The sequence below is a fragment of the Neurospora tetraspora genome, assembly GCF_033439725.1.
Source record: "Neurospora tetraspora strain CBS 560.94 chromosome Unknown B0H65scaffold_7, whole genome shotgun sequence".
Taxonomy (NCBI): Eukaryota; Fungi; Ascomycota; class Sordariomycetes; order Sordariales; family Sordariaceae; genus Neurospora; species Neurospora tetraspora.
The window spans coordinates 142,063-160,684 of record NW_026944389.1 but is presented as its reverse complement, the minus strand read 5'-3'; positions in this window follow the sequence as shown (position 1 = coordinate 160,684).

Below are 18,622 nucleotides of genomic sequence, written 5' to 3'. Positions count from 1 at the left end.
GGTACTTATTTAATATTTACTAAATTTTGGCTATAATTTCATTGAATTTATTAGAATTTTAAAAAGGTTACTTGTAAAGATAGTATTAAAATTTTCCGGAGGCCCAAGACAACGGCCGTATTATCGAAATAAATCATAATTTTAAGTATTATAACGCTTACTAATGTTACTATAGTTTTAAAACTATATTGAGCCCCTTTAGCCTTAATATTAAAAACTTCTACTTATATTAATTAATTACATTTATAATCGATTTTTTCCCTACCTTGATAAAATATATATCCGAAATTAATATATTTATTGTTAGGCTCGTCATTATTTTTCCTTATATTTTTAGCAAGCGATTTATTTCTTTATTATAAACTTATTATTATAGACGACGATTTCCGAAGGGTTTAATTATTCTAACTATTTTATAAAACTTTTAGCCGCTTGCTTTTTAAAAGTATAAGCGGGATTAAAATAAGTAGTACTATTATAAATTAGCGGCTATAAGAGCGGCTATAGAAAGGGGATTATAAATTTAACTATCGATTCGAAAATAATTAAGCGGTATAGGAATCGTTTTATTATAAGCCGAGGGTAAGTAAAACGGGTAATAAGGGGGTAAATTTCGTCGAAAGTAAATAAATAGACGGTATATTAATATTAAATAATTTTTAAAAATTATTTACTAAAGTGGAAGATAGCCTCTTAATAGAGGGTAATTAAGTAGGTAATATACTAAATAAATAGGTTTATACGGACTATAATATTGACGATTATTTAAATTTTATCTAGCTAATTGCGAAATCCGCTTTTAATAAGGGGAAATTCGCTATATTTACGAACGGTAAATTATTATTTCGGGCCCGGCTATTATAATTTGGCGCTAAATAAAGTTTTAGGGAATATTATTGCCTTTATTACTTTAATTATTAAATTAGGGGGGGCGCTAGTATATACTTTATTAAGAGACTTTATATATATAATTACGATTTTTATTAATATAATTTCCTTTTTAATATAGTATTTAAAATTAAATTTATTATAAAATTAAATTTTAAGTTAGCGAATTGCGGGCTAAGCGGTTATTAGGGTGCTACTATACTATATTATAGGAAGGGCGGGGAGGGCTTGCTTTCTATAGAAATACTAAATTTCTATTTTATTCGAAGAGAATTCTACGGCGTTTTTTATCTTCTATTTAATTATTAAATGTAATTCTTCCTGTATTTTAGCGGCCGACTCTTCGAAGGTATTATTAATAACAAAAATAATATAATTATTTATATATTTAAATTGGTATATTTCGTATTTTAATTAATATACCAGTTTAATATATAATAAATATAAAATAGGGGAGGTTAAGGAACTTTGGAGAAAGCTATAGAAAATTAGATTTATATTTATAAGGATCTGTAAAAATTTAATATAAATTTCGTAGTTAGTTAAAAAAAATTCGATTTAGTGGACGAAGTATTCCGGCTAACCCTATTCGTAGAAATATAATAGGAAATACTTTTTAAATATAGTATCGAAAGTACCCTTAGCGTCGGTGGTAATTAATATAATTACTAGTCCTTTACTTAAAATATCTTTAATATTATATAGAAATATAACAATAATATTAATTACAGAGCGTTTAAAGAGGGTACCTACTTACTAGGGGTAAATTATTCCGAATTTAATTATTATTTATGCTATACAGCGGGCTATTAATTTTTTTAAACTTTTATTTAAGTAGGATAAAAAGGAAATCGACCTCCAACCTTTAATTATAACCGGATTCTTACCCGGCTTAAAAATTATAATTACTTTAGCTTCATAGAAAGTTCGTAAGTAATATCTAATTATAATATAGCTTTAATATAGTAATTATACCAAGTTAGAAAATAATTCTTAAGACGCCTTTAATATTCTTATAGTAATACCGTCCGCGCTAGGGGACGTATTGCCGACGCTATAAAAATACTAGTATATTTTATTAATATATATAGCGGAAAATTGAAGTAAATAATCGTATAGAATTATAAGCGCCTAATTATTTTTAATATCGTCGTCGGCCGAATTCCTTTTGAGGAATCCCTTCTTTAATAAGTTTACTTTATTTTCTGAATTTATAATTATAGTACTATTGGGTACCTATAGCGCTGGGGAATTTAATTATTTATAGGGTTTATATTAATCAATAATATAGTAAATATCTTTATTTATTTTCATATTATTAATAATACTCTTCTAAATGTCCCTCTTAACTCATTGTATTGCTTTTTTAAATTCCTATTATAGAACCTTAACCCGTTCCGGATTTAGGAAGGGATTATTACGACGGTAATTGTAGAAAGTTTAAATAACGGCGTTAATATTTTTATTCTATTACTTTACTCTTTTATCCGGCTTCGAAAGCTTATAAATCGCTTTCAACGTTTATTATAGGATGTTTAGAAAGTTTTTAGCGAATTTTTCGAAATTTTCCGCTCTATCTATAATTAATTAAAGGGTATCGATAAAGAAAGAAACGTTCGTAGCGTATTGTTTTATAAATTCCGGGTCGTTTTTTAAATTAAGTTAGTAATGAAGTGAAACGGTTTATCGAATTAGGATATTGGAAATAAGGAATAGATAATTGAAAGTAATTTCGAAGTCGTCGGCTATTTTATATATAATTAGAGGAATATTTATAAGGGCGAGATTTATTATATTATTTAAATTATATATAAGAATACCGATTAGGCTAATAAAGTTTAGGCTTTTCGCTACTATAAAATCGACGATAGTAGTCCTGCCTTCTATCAATTACGTTCCCGGCTGCTAAAAATAATATTTAATATTAAAATCTCTTATAATAAAAGCCTTAGCCGGTATACCCTACCGTTTAAAGGCTTTTAAAGTAAATTCATTACCTATTTAGCGGTAAATATTAATAAGAGAGATTCTACGGACTGTAATTTATAAGATATCCCTATTATTATAATTTATAGGGTTAAAAGCGGCCGTAACTAATCCCTTTTTAATATATATAAGTATGCGGGGCTCCGAATTTGGGTCTTCTATTTAATTGCGGACGGGAGAAAAAAGTAAAAATAGGCTAAAGGAAAATATTCTAGGGTTTCTTTCCTTAATTATCTATACCTTCGGTTCTTATAGAAGAACAACGTTAATTCCCTTTATTAAAGCCGTACAGAGAGCGATAGTGTTAAGCACTTAAGCTTTTTACTACGTTAGCTTAAAAGATACGTAGTCGAAGTATATTAAATATAATAAATTATATTAATGATATGTCTATTAACGTTAGGAAGCGGCCTTTATTATAGATTAATAATTATAATTAAACTCTTTTAAACTTTTAAAGTTAAAAGAATATTTACTTAATTAAATTTCGATTATAATGAAATCTTTAAAAATCGGTTATAGTTGGGAGTAGGATATAATATCCGAATTTTTAGGGCCGGAGGGGGCGGAATCGTTAGAAGAGTTGTTTTAGCGTTTTTCGGCTCTATTAACCTTATTATAACGTTTCTAACCAATTTAATAAATTTTTCCGCGGACTTACTTAATTAAGTAAATGTAACGGCTATATTGTTTTACCGGTTTTACGTAGTAGTTTTCGTAGGCGGAGGGATATAGTCCGTAGTAATTAGCGTATTAGGGGGAGTTTATATAAAAAATTATTTCGTAGCCGGGTTTATTATAATTATTATAAACATAGGGGCGGAAGTAATTACGGCGGCTATATTAATTAAAATAGGCCGGATATTAAAGGAGGGGCCTTTTCTTATTTATAATTTATAAAACGCTGCTAGCGTCGAAAAGTTTAAAGGGGGCTTAGGGGCTATTGAAGGCGATAAGTTAAGTAGCGTAGTAATTTCTTTTATTATTAAAGTTAAAGGAGATGCGAGCGTATATTAATTTGATACTAATTTAAATAAAGATTTCTTCGATAATATTTTTGGTAGTAGGGGCGGTAATTTCGTTATTAAAGCGGATTTTTATCAAGATTCTAAGGATGGTATAAATTATTTATTATTTTAATAATTTAATGGTAATTTTAAAACCGGAATTAAATTTATATACTTTATTTATTATTTTATTTTTTACGTCCTTACTACGAATAATAAACGTATAACTAATATAGATTTAATAGTAGGTAATAATATTCCCGAGGGCGAAGTTAAGGAGGTTAATAATTTTACACTTAATAGCGTAAGCGTTAGTATTCTAGTAAGGAGATTATTTATTTATTCGGATAAAGATCCGGTCGTTAACTTTAGGGGTAGGGGCTTCCGCTTTTGTTTTCTTAAGGGAGCGGGAACGAAACGAAATATTAATAGGCTTAGAGGGCGTATTCTTAGCCGCGGCGGCGGCGAAGGTTTTAAATTTAAAAGTTTCTACGGCTATAACTTCGGGAGCAGATATAACGGTAGGACGTACGGCGGAAATAGTAGAATATAGGGTAGGCGGGGCCGAAAAGTAGGGAGTAGGCGGAGCCGGGGCTAAAAAGTATAGGGTAGGTAGTAGGGCTAAAAAGTAGAGGGTAGGCGGTAAAATAGAAATTTTCTATTAGATAGTTTCGGTTAGGAAGTACGAAATATATTTGGTTTAGGCGCGGTAAGCTGGCGAGTAGGTATTAAAGCGCTCTACTTACGAATTAATCATTTTAATAAAGGTTTAGAGGACATTTATTTAGGTAATAGCGAAGTTAGTAAACTTTTTTATAGTTACGAAGAGTTTTTTAGTGGCGGAGTTGGGGATTGTTAAGGTATTTTAGCGTTCTTCCTTAGTCTAAAGCCTTTTAAACTTCGGTTGTAGCGTTGGGGGGGGTGTAAACGATGTATAAAATATTTCTAGTTATTAAAAAGGCCTTAAATAGGAGTTTGAGGGTGTTTTGGCCGCGTTAGCTTCGTTATTTGGTATTTTATAATGCTTTTCGTATTAAATTAATCGATTATAAAAACGGCGATTTTAATAGTGTTAAGGTTTTTGCGGGTATCCTAGCGGTAGTACTAATACTTGGCGCTAAGACTTTTAATTGTAGGAGGAAGGATAGTTGAGGGGGAGGCGGATAGGATAGAGTAGGAATAAATATTATTGTAAGTTGGCAGCCTTAGGATTTAATGAGGGTTTATATAGGCAGCAGTATACCTACCTTATAATTAAGAAGAGAGATAATTAGAGGGAAGTATTTGGGGAAGTAAATAGAATTAAGTCATTATAGAAGAATAGTATGTCAGTTATACTTGGGAAAGAACGAGCTGCTATATTAAGAATGGAAAGAAGTGTTTATAAAAAAGCTTCGACGAAACCTATTCCTACCCGCATCTTCAATCTTCCCTCTGCAATGTAATTATAGTATCTTCGAAGCAATAGAGGTTTCGTGCAATGTAGGAACGATTATAATAGTGTATACAGGGAGTTAGACATGGATGAAAAGATAGATTATTCGAAGGAAGTCTTAAAAGAAGCACACCTCGTGGACGTAGATTATAAATGGAAGTAGTGTATACCTCGAGGGAAAATACCTAAGAAAGAAAGAGCTTACCGTTGCATTGAGGATAGGAAGAAGTGTCGATAGAAGAGCTTCGTCAAAACCTATATAAATACCGTATAAAGTCTAATATACGTACAAATTGGTAACTCTATAATAGTAAATGTTTATCGCAAGCTTCTAGACATATTAACGGATATCTCTCGGCCAATTTACCTTCTCATCTTTTTTTTTAAAAAACCTACCCACACCCATAGTTTTCCTCCTTACACCTATATATCTACTAATACTAGCTAATATGTAAAAACCGTCGTTTTATATAGTAAAATCGCGTTTTCTCATATCTTCTAATATCCCTAATAAAATTGACAAGTTTATTAGGACCGCTAAAATCGTAATACTTCCGTAGTATTAAGTACAATTAAATTCAACTATATAATATAATGTAAATCTATCTTTTATTTATTTACTTAATAATATCTACCCTTATTATTCTACTCCTCCTCCTCCTCCTCTTCGTTATTACTAATTACAATAAAATTATTCTTACTACCCTCTTTCGCCCTCTATACCGCCCAAAGATCACAATTATTCTTATTATTAGCGTAACCCTCGTCGTACTATATACTATTTACTAAATTATCCCAATCCCACCCCTCAAAGTCTACCCAATAGCAGCACCTCTTATTCCTTCTAAACTCCCATACTATATAAGCATTATATAAACGATAGAATCTTTCGCTATACCTATTAATAAAAGGACTATCGTACGTTAACTACTTTTAATACTATCGCCGCTATATAATAGGATATTAAAGACCGATCCCCTACTTTATTTTTAACTATAGTTCTAAATATTTATAACGACCTCTATATTATTCTACCTATTTGTCGTTCCCTTCCCTTTAAAAAGCGATATTATATAGGGGCTCTATTTTCCAAAGTAAACTCCTTATAAAGTAATATAAAGGAAGGGGGAGGGTATAAATAGCAGCCTCCTTCTATTATTATACTTCTTTAATAAAGTAGGCTTACTATTACTCTTCTATTAGTAGGTTTAGAGTATTATTTTTATTATTGTAACTATTCTATATCTCCTCTATCTCCTTCTCGTTATTAAAAATAAAATACTCTTTTAAATTGAATTTTTAAAAACTGTAACCAATCTCTACCCTATCAAAATAAATAACATTATTATATAAAATCATAAAAGGTAATTACTCTCTAACGGAGAACAAAGACTACCGTATAAAAAAAGGAGAGGAAAATTTCGAAGAAGGGAGGGATAAAGTAATAAATAAAATAAAAATATCAAAATTAAAATCTTAATCGATATCAACGCCTCCCTCAAAATCAAACTCAAAATTAAAGATAATAATATAATTAATAATAAGAGTAAATTCCCTTAATTAACTAACACTAATTTAAATAAGTTAGGTAAATTCGCTTAACTAAATCGCCTCCTTCTTATTACCCTTCTTATTAACTTTCTTATTAACTTTCTTAGCCTCTTTTTTATTAACCTTCTTATTAACCTTCTTAACCACCTTCTTTTTAATTATTTTCAACCGTGTAGATTACTATAAAGAAGCCACATCTATAATATCGAAAGCCTTAATACTATCGCCAAATTCGTACTATAAATAGTACTAGCGTGTTAAAGCTCGTATAAGTATAGTATTCTTAAACTTACTACGTAGGCTAAAAAGGGGGAGGATAACCTCGTTACTAAAGGGGCTAGTTATATTACAGAGACGACTTTTAGGTACTACTTAGCAGGCTAATTTAAAAGTAAATGTTAGGTCGCTAGGGACCTATTAGGCGTTGGACCCGTACTAGTACCGAGGAGCGCCGATATCCGTATAGTATAACGCCGTAGTGTAGCGTTAGAACAGTTCGGAGCCGTCGCGGACTTAGTTACTATAAAATAGAGTTTCTAATAATATAAATAGCCGGTCGAATTTACTTCTAAAATTATTAGGGTTAATTATTAATATATTTTTAATCTTCCCCCTACCTTAATGTCCCCTACGTACTTACGCTATCCGTAGGCACTTTAACTTACCTTCCTCTACAATCGTAATATATTAATAGCTCTTTCTACGGGAATTAAGCCGTTACTAATAAAATATAAATATATAGTAAATAATTCGTCTCTCGGACCGCCGAAAAAACTCCTTCCTTTACTTCTAATACGTAAGAATTATTTATTATCCCTCTTACTATAGTCGACGATATCCTTTAGTAATAACCTTTTCTTTCGTTCTAATATTATTAATTAATTATTGAAGAAATAAATAACGATAATTTGAATAGCGACTACTCTTTTACCTCTTTATATATTTTACGTAATCCCTTTTATTATTTAAAGAATAATATTTTAATATAGAAGTAGAGACTCTTCGAATTCCGCGTAGCGGTTATCAAATTATCTTTAATTTACTTCCTATCCTATTTATTTCTTTATAATTAAAATAATTTCGTTGATTTATTAAAATAAAATCAATTCGGCAATTACCTTCTCATTCTTTTTGAATTCCGTTATTAAAATTACTTCTTCTATAATTAAGCGCGCCTTTCGACCTTCCTTATTCCTATCATTACTCTCCTAATTATAACGCTTATAATTCTTATATCTACCTAACCGATTTAACCTATTACTTCCTCCGAATATCGCTCTAAATTTAATATTTCTAAATTTATTAACGAAAACTCCTCCTAATTACGTAATTTTATCTTCGATATTAATAATTATTATTTCGTATACCTCCGAATACCCTTTTCTTTCGAATTAATTATATTAAAAGTAATTTTAAGACTATTTTGATTAAGTATATTATAGCTCTCAAAAAGAAGCTCGACTACGACCCCATGTATAATACTCCTATTTAGAAAGACCTATATATTTTCCTAAAAAAGGAATATAATAGTAATACTTAAACTATTGAACGTTCCGCCCTTATTAATTTTAAACGTATATAATAAAGTGTTCCCAAAACCGTTCGTATATTCTACGACCATTTTTATATTAAAAAATTCAATTTATCCGACGAACAATTAGAATATTCGCGCGTCCTATAATAAATAAATTATTTATATTCTTATTTATATAGCGGCGTTTTATTAATAAATAACATTTATACGTTAACTAAAGCGGTAATATATATAAAACGATTAAAAAGTTTAAAACTTTAAAATTAATAATATAATATTTATGCCTTTAAATACCACGTCCTCATTTATCTTCTCTTTCTTCTTTTCTTACCTTTACCTCTATTTCTCTTCTTATATTTAGTCCTAATCTAATAATTTCTTTTGTCCTCTCCTTATAGTCTCTACTAATCCTAATATCGATTATTATTATTATAATTAATCTAAATATACGTACGGCTAATATTAGGCAATCAAACTATATATATACTATAAATATAAGAAACTTAAATATTCGGTATTTTCCTATACTAAATGTATTCATTATAATTATAGTAAGCTAAACTATATATTATATTAATATTCTATTCTCCGTAGTACCTCAATTTAAAGCGCAAATACTAAATTAATAGCACTAGTAAATATTGTAACCATTTCGGCCTAAGGAAGTGCGGGTATATTATAATTATATTTAAATGCGAAGTTGTTAATAAAACTATATAGAAATTGGCGGGGATTTTATAATTTAATAAATTCTAACGCGGAATTAGACTTTATTAGAACGTATTTACTCCCGTCGGACGTTAAAATAAAATTAATAAATTACTATTTTATTAATTCCTCTCTCTAATTTATTCCCGAACGTAGTTCGATTACCTAATTTATAAAAATATACGACTCCTATAGTACTAAACGGAAGAAAAAGATTATATTTACAATTATTAATTCCCTTAGTATAAATATTATCCTTAATTACTCCTAAGTATACGAATATAATCGTAAAATTACTTAGTAGTAAATGAGGTTCCGGTTTCGGATTGAAGCGTAAAATTTAAAAACGAGTAAAGAATTAATTAAAAATATCTATAAAGCTATAACGTTTTTCTACAGCCTACGTTAAAATTCAATCCCTATATTAGACCTAAAAGAAATATTAACATCTTCGGGCAAGTTTAATCCCTTACTATATTCGACCGTCCTTTTCGAAATTCCCCTATCCTTGCGTACAAATTTTCAACTTTACCGAATATTCCGGATTCTTCTAATATTCCTTCCGATATACTTATTCCTATATCCCTTAATATATTCCCGGATATACCCTTTAAAATTTTGAAAAACGTAATTTACTTACCGTTAGAACCCTTATTAGAATTAATAATTCCGAAACCGCTTATTGCTGAACCTGAAGAAGAAGAAACAATTGCTACTAAATTAATAATACTTCTAAGATATAAAGAATTTCAACAAATATTTAAAGCGTTGGCTATATCCCTACTATAATATAATAATTTAAAATATTATATTAATTTAATCGAAAGAAAATTTACTCCTTAAAGCCCTATTTATATACTTAATATTAAAGAATTAGAAATATTCTGGGAGTAATTAACGGAAATATTATATAAAGAATAGATTTATCTGTTTATTAGCCCGGTAAGGACTCCAATTATTTTTATTCTAAAAAGGGAGGTAAGTTAAAATTATATATTAATTACCGTATATTTAATAAAGTAATAAAAAAGAACCGTATAATATTACTTTTTATTTAAAAATTTTAAATTAATTATCGTTAGTAAAAATCTTTATAAAATTAAATTCAAAAGACATATATTATTATATTCGGATTAGATAAAGAAATAAAGAGAAAATAACGTTTTGTACGAAGTATGGGCACTATAAGTTTTTAATTATATTAATAGGGTTAGCTAATATTCTTACTATTTTTAAACGTATATTAATAATGTATTAGTAGGTTTAATTAATACTATTTATATCGCTTACTTTAATAATGTTATAATTTATAACAAGAATTAAAAACATTATTATAAGCATATTAAAAAAAATTTCTAATATTTATACGAACGTAATTTATGTATTAATTTAAATAAATGCGAATTCTATAATAAGAAGGTTTCGTTTTTAAATTATATAGTCTTGCCCGAAAGCATCTTAATAGACTTAGAGAAGGTCGTAACAATTATAAATTAAAAAACCCCGAAAAGTATCTATAATATCGAAATATTCTTAAAGTTTACAAAATTCTATTGATAATTTATGATATTCTATTCTAAAATTATAGCTCTATTAATAGATTTATTAAAAGGAAAGAAATAAAAACCGTTCGAATTATTAGAGCCGGCCAAAGTAATATTCGGAGAACTAAAGCGGTTATTCTAAAAGGCACTAATATTATAATATTTTATCCTTCTTTACTAATCCGAATAAAAATAGATATGTCCGATTTCGTAATTAGCGCAATATTAACGCAATTATATGAAACGCATTAATACCTTATTATATTCTTTTCTTGTTAGAAATCCCGGGAAGAAATACGCTATAGCTAATAATAGCGAATTATTAATAATTATAAGCGTGCTAAAAGTATAAAAGTAATATTTGTTATATATTAATTAACTTTTCTTTATTATTATAAATTATTTAAACTTCTAATATTTTAAAAATAAAAATAGGGTTAGCGTATAATAAAGTTGGTAAATTTTAAAATTAATAATATATAATTTCAATATCGAATATTAAGTAAGGAAACTTAATCTAGTAAACGGGTTATCGCAAAAATTGTAATTGTCAGAATGCAACACGGGCGCGTATAACCGTAGTACGACGAGTATATACAAAATAATAAAATAACTAAAGTTAAAGAAGGAAAGAGGGAGAGGTTGAGAGCTAGGTTCGGTTGAGCACCCTTATATGGGGTGTGACCAGATTCTGCCAACCTCTACCGCCTTCCTAATCTAATATTATATGTGAATGCGATATGTAGGTCGCGGTGCCAATTGAATGGTCGCGACGAACCAATTGAATGGGCCTATATATCTTAGTTCTAATTTAACCAACTAGAGGGTATATATTGTCACGGGGCGCGAGCAAGCACTAAGGTAAGACTTTGATTATTGTGCGAAGAATAGGAAGAGAGTTCTGTGCGCGTATGAGAACTATATAGGGCATGAGGTGTAGGTCTATAGACATGGACCCACCTAGAACCGCTATGCTGTCACATAACAGTAGTCTGTACCTAGACTGCTGAATGTGCTACAGCCAGACAGCTGCACTCAGCTGACTGTACCAATATAGTATATATGCATGTGCATTTATATATAGGAACAAGGCAGTAATGCTTGTGACATATATTCTTAAGGATATAGGTCTTGTAATAGGACGAATAGGGCCTTAATACCTATATGTAGGGTATTGGGACTTAGATTATTATATTACCCCCTCCCCCCCCCCTTCCAGGGTTGAAGCTTAACCCTAGAGCCGAAAAGAAAAAATGAAAAAATTAATTCAAATAGGAATCGAATATTTCCTCTAACCTTACTTCTTTATTATCGCTCTTCTCCTTAATCCTACCCTTGAGCCCTCTTCGGGCTTATTATTATTAATATAAGGCTTTTTATTTCTAATTAACTAATTAATTAAACGTTTAGGTAACCCTAGTATTATTAGGATCGCTTCGTAATAATCCCTTAATAAATTTACCGCGTTATTAAAATTATTCGCTAATTAGAACCGAAGGTTAAGGTCTTAACCTTTCTATTCTACTTAATATTCTAGCTTCCCTTTCGTAACTTTTAATAAAATTACTTTTAAGATTTGCTATTCCTTTTTATTACTAACTATTTCGTTAGCGGGGTTTTCATTACTTTATTTTAGAAATGGGTTATTTAAATAATATTTCAAGTAATTAATATAATAAATAATAGTACCCTTTTAACTTTCAGGGACTTCTAATTTATATAAACAACCTTTTATTATTTTAATATAATATAATACTTAAATTTATTTCTAATCTAATTTATTACTAGGCTAATCCGTAATTGAGCTTCGCTTAATAATAAACATTCGATTGCTAATACCGAATTTAGGTTCCCGTCTATATTTATTCGCTTATACTATCTACTATTATTGAACTTCTTGAATATTCTTTCGTACTATTATATAATATTATTTTAATTAGTTTATTAATTGGTAAGCCTTTTACCGATTAATTTTTTTACGAATTGGGCGTTAATATATTCGGGTCTCCTAATTTAATATACTAGGTATAATATATCTTATAATAACCTCTTTAAGCAATAGCCCTCTTAAATTATTATAGCGGAGGCTTATTTATATTATATTTAATATTAGGATATATTTAAATTAATTATCCTCATTATAGTTAATATATAATTTTAAACGCTAATCGATATATTAATAAATATTTTTATTTGCTCAGCGGTCTACGAATTGTGACGGCTGGCACCACCAGTCGTCATGGATTCCATTCACGGGTGGCTTCCATTCACGGGTTTGGTTCAGATGGTTCAGGTTCTGGGCTTGGCCTGGCTCCCTCCCAGAGTTCAGGGTATAAAACCCAGTCCTTCTCATCTAGCCTTCCCTTTTGGGGTTTCCTTCTTTCCTCAACTTCTTGTCTTTAGTCCAAGTTAGCCATTAGGGTAGTACAGTCCTTGCACCCGTACCCATCCCTGGCCACGCGTGACACGAATATCCTAAAGTAGCTAGCTTCTATTTAATATTTAAAAGTAAAAATACTTTTTATATTATTTAGGATACGAATTGTAGTCTGCGGTCGTTAATAACTTTTATACCCAGGCTATAAAACCGGTAAGGGCTATAATAATTTAAAATAGTTATATTCTTAATTATAATAGTATTTTTATAAGGGATATTCTAATTAGCCTTTGAAAACCGATCTATAATAATTATAATTATATTATAGCTATAATAATCTTTCGGTATAAACTTAAAATTGATCATTAGGAAGTTAAACGGTCTATATTCTTCGATTAAAGCGATAGAGTATAATAGTCCCAGTATTTTATCTTTAAACGCTTTAAAAACTTTATATATTTAATAATTATTTATATAATAATTTATATCGGCAATTGTAGTTAGCTACTAATAATACTTATAAAGTATCTTTCTTATTTTATTATAACCCAGGTAAATAGCGGTCATTAGGTAATAAGCGGCCTTAATTAATTTAGTACGAAGGTTATCGTCTTCCGGGACTACTAATTTATTATCTTTTAATAATACCCTATCTTTCAAAGAGAATAGGGAATTTTCTTTTTATACCTTAGTACGGTATATTAATAAGGATTCGGTAATATAGTTGATTTAAATTAATTAATTTACTACGTTATAATTTATATTTAATTCGGTGAGTAAGATGATCTCTTCTATAGAAAGGGTTAATTCATCCTCCCCCTCCGATTTAATTAGAGCGTCCGCCGATTTATCGCTAACGAAGGTAAAGAAGCTATTATTAATAGGTTTAAATATTCGTAAAATAAATTAATCCTCCTTTTTATCTTTAATTATTTTTAAATTTCTTGATTTTTATAATAAAGCATTAGTAACGACGTTATCCTTGCCTGGTCGATATATTATTTTAAATTAATATTCTAATAAGATTTCTAACTATTATACTTACCTTCTATTAAGGATTCTCTTTTCGTTAAAATATTCTAAGGCTTAATAATCTATATAAATTGTAAAAGGCTTAATTCCTTTAAGCTCTAAATTCTATTAGCTAATACCCTTTATAGTTATTAATAATTCTTTATTATATATTAGGTAAATGACTTCCGCGGAAAATATGATTTTAAAATAGAAGGCTACTAGGTACCAATCCTTATCGTTTTGGAATTAATTTATAAATGCAGCGTAGACGCTATTACTAGCGTTTATTTTAATTCGGGTCTCTTTCTTATAATTAAAGTAGGCGAAGATTAATATATTTAGGAAACTCTCTTTTAAAAAGATAAATACGTCTTTATACTTCTTATCCTATTTAAATACTAAATCTTTCTTCGTAAGATTTATTAAAGGTTTAGTTACGCAATTAAAATTGCGTATAAACTTCTAATAGAAATTATAGAACTTTAGGAAGGCTTATACGGTTTTTACCATAGTAAGAGTCTTTTATTCCTTAACTACTACTACTTTCTTTAGGTTAATTAAAATATTATTAGTCTTAATAATAAATCTTAAGAATTTAATTTTAATAATGTTAAATTCATACTTTTTAATATCAACCTATAGTCCCGTTTCTTCGAAGTATTATAATATTATATCGACGTATTTATTATAATCTTTTTAATTACCGGAATAAATTAGAATATTATTATTATAAGTATTATAGAAATTGTCTAAATATCCTATTAAAACTTTGTTAATAAAGCGTTAGAACGAGGAAGGTCCGCCCGTTAATTCGAAGGGTAATACTTTATATTTATAAGCGTTAGAACGAGTTTTGAAGGTAGTTAAATCTTCGTAATTGGGATATATTCTAATATAATAGAAGGCTTACTATATATTTACCTTGATAAATACTTTTACTTAATTAATACGAAATAATATTTTATTAATTAATAGTAAAAGGTATCGATCCCTCTTTAAAAGTGTATTAAATTTCTAGTAATCTATATAGAAATGTAAACCTCCATTAACTTTTAATATAAATAAAACCGGTACCGCCTAAGGGGCTAAATCTACTTTAATAACTCCTTTTTAAAAGTTGTTAATAATATATTAACGATATTCTTCCAATTCCTCCAAGGTCATTTTATATAATAAATTATACCCGAGGTCTTAAGGACTCTTACCTTCTTCGAATTCGATTTTATATTTAATTTTATCCTTAAATTCTAAGAGTATATTAGAATCTTCCTTATTAAAAACGTTAATATAATTTTAATATTTTTTAAGTAATTTATTTATTACCAATTATCGATATTCGTCCTTATTATCAAATAGTATTTTTACTTATATTACTTTAATAATCCTATTAATTTTATAAAAATTGATTTCTTTGATAGTTTCGCTTCGTTTGGTATAGAAATCTATAGTAATAATATTTACTAGGGTATAATTATAAGAACATCGCTTAGTCTATCCAAATTCTCGTTCTATACGATATAGTCCTTAAGCGTCGCAATAAGGGTATAAATCCTTACTTTATCGATAAATCCCCTTTACTATCTCTATTTCTATAATTTCGACGGCCAAAGTATATTTATATTTAATTCTATCGAAAAGATACTATTCTATTTAATTATCAATTATAGGATTATTATAATTATAATACTTCATTATATAAATACCTTTCGGTCGCTAATTTAAAGGAAGTTTACCCTTAGGGGTTTCGGTATTTTTTCTTTCTTCCTTCAAATCCTCCTTTATAACCAACTTTAGCTTTTTCTCTTTTTCCTACTTTTCTAACTCTTAGATCTTTTATTTAACTATAGCCTCTTCCTTAATTATAGCCTTATTTCTTTTTACTACTTCCTCCGTTTTTATTTATAATTCCGTAATAACTACATCTAGCTATCGTACTTCCGCTTCCGCTTCCTATTCCTCCTATAAGGTCCTAATTTAAAATAAAGCTCCGTCTATTCGTTTTTTATCCTTTATAACTATAAGACGTTCGCAGCGGACTATATTTTACTAGGAAGAGGGATTATAGAATAATTTAGGTCTCTTACCGATTTTAATATTTTTATTTAGCGGGGCTTTTAATAACCCTTCCGGAAAAATAAATTAATTATTATTATAATTGAGCAAAACCTTATTCTATCCTAGCTATATTTTCCCGAGGATTATATCCTTAAATATAGCCGGTAAGACGATTATTCATTAATTTCGAAATTGATATCCCTATACCTATATAGCGCCTAATATAATTTATAAAATTAAATTAGGCTTAATATTTTTATATAAGCGTATATATCCGAGGGGAAAGTCCGTTTTAATTTTTAATTTTAGATATTTAATTAGTTTGTTAACGGATTTGTAACTTATAAAAATATATATATTTATTCCCGTATCGATAAGCGCGTCGAACATAGTAATAGATAATCTATTATGAATTACAATATATTTAACAATCAAAGTAGGACCCTTCTTTAACTAATTTTATAAATTAAATTTATTTATATTACCCTTTTTTCCTATTAATGTGCAAATTAATATTTCGCCCAAATAGGAGGTTAATTTCTCTAGGCGTTTTAATTTTCCGAATCTATATTTTTCTTAATGATAGTATCGGTTTTGTAGCTACCCTTATCGTTATTAAATTCGATTTTATTATTAAGAAGCTTAACTTTCATAATATAAAGTTTAACGTCGGCCGCCTTAAAGCGCTTTTCGTAGCGTAAGTACTAAGGGGCTATATAATTAATCTCGTAACAAATAAAATACTTACCTTCTATTTAGAATTTATAAGTATCTTCCTTGGAAGGCTTCTTATATAAAAACAAGTAAATTAAGTGAAAAATTACGAAGGGGCTCGAAAACGGTATTCTTTAAAGGCTGTTTAAATCCATTAAGAACTTTACCAGTAAAAACCTTCTTATTTTTATTATTAAGTTAACCTATATAAAAGCTTTTATTAAAGCTTTAAAAAAGTTCGATATATTCTTCGTAAATATAATTAAAATAGTAATTAGCCTCGGCACAATTATAAAGGCGTATAATAATTATATAACGCAATTTTAATTTCCATTAAGAGTCGGAAATACTATAATAACCGGCTAGGCGGGTAAGAATTACTTTAAAATCCTTAAAGTAATCCGAAGCGCGTATTATTAAATTCTTATACTCTTCGCGAACCTTTTTATCAACATTAAAATTATAATAGTTCAATTATAAACAATTTATAAAGTCCTTTATAGTTCTAATACGTAATCTACTCGCGCCGGGGCGAATAAAAGGGTATAAGTATTTTAACGCTTATTTAAATAATTTAAAAATAATTTTTCTAAAACTAATTTCGTTATCGACGAAGTAATCGGTATTAATATAAAGATAATAAATTATTTAAAAATATTATATATCGAATTCTAATTTATTTTCATCTTCTTTAGAAAAGATAAGAATATTTATTTTAATAGTCTTGCTGCGGCGACGTCTACCTTCAAAAAAGATAATATTAAAGGGAGTACTATTTTTATTATATTTATTACAGTTATTATAAATATTATTACGGGGTACACAATGAGGGTTACGAAGGGGATTATAATCGTCATTATTGTTATTAATTAAATCCTCGTCGTTATTATTATTATTAAAATTACCTCCGCCTATACTAAAAGAGTATAATATGGGTTTAGACGGAGGGCAACGCTCGTCGGGGGTTTTCGAAAGTGGACGGTCGGGAACTTTAATATATTTATAATAAATATCATTAATTAAATAAATAATATTAAGAGAGCGTTCAGGAGATTTGTAAAATACAATTTTCTCCTTTAATTTAGACTTAATAGTTTTGATAGGTTCGGATAACTTAGTAGTTTCTAATTTTTCTTTATTTATATAAATAACGTTTAGCAGGCATTAAAGATTATTAACATAAGTTTATAAATATAAAATTTTAAAATTATACTATTTATAAAAGAATTTAAAATTTTCGATGTAATCCTTCTTAATACTTTCTATTTAATTACGAATACGAATTTCTACAACTAATATCGCGATTTCGGTCGCCTTAATAATTATATTAATACTTTTTACAACATTCTTACTTCATTAATTATATTTTTAACGAAGGTTATTATTCTTAACTTAGAAATTTTAAATTTCATTATTTAAATTATTTTTATTTACGTCGGCCGCCGCTGGCTTCTACTTTAATTCAATTAATTACTTATTTATAACCAACTCATTATCGTCGCCTCTATGAGAGCGGTTATTTACGTTAGCCTAATATTTTTTAACCTTTTAAACAAAATATATTATTTATTTATCTATTTTAATTATAATTTTATAAATATAGTGTAAAGTGTAGGCAATTCCTTTAGTTATGCTAATAAAGGCTTTTAGGGCGTAAGATTTGGTACTAATTTTACCTTTTATAGTATTAAGGTTTCGGTTTAATAAGATTAGAAATTCTTAAAAAGTAAGAGGATTATTCTAATTTTTAATAGCTAACGATAATTATCTTTATTAAATAATAGGGTAAAAATTAATAAACCGGTGACC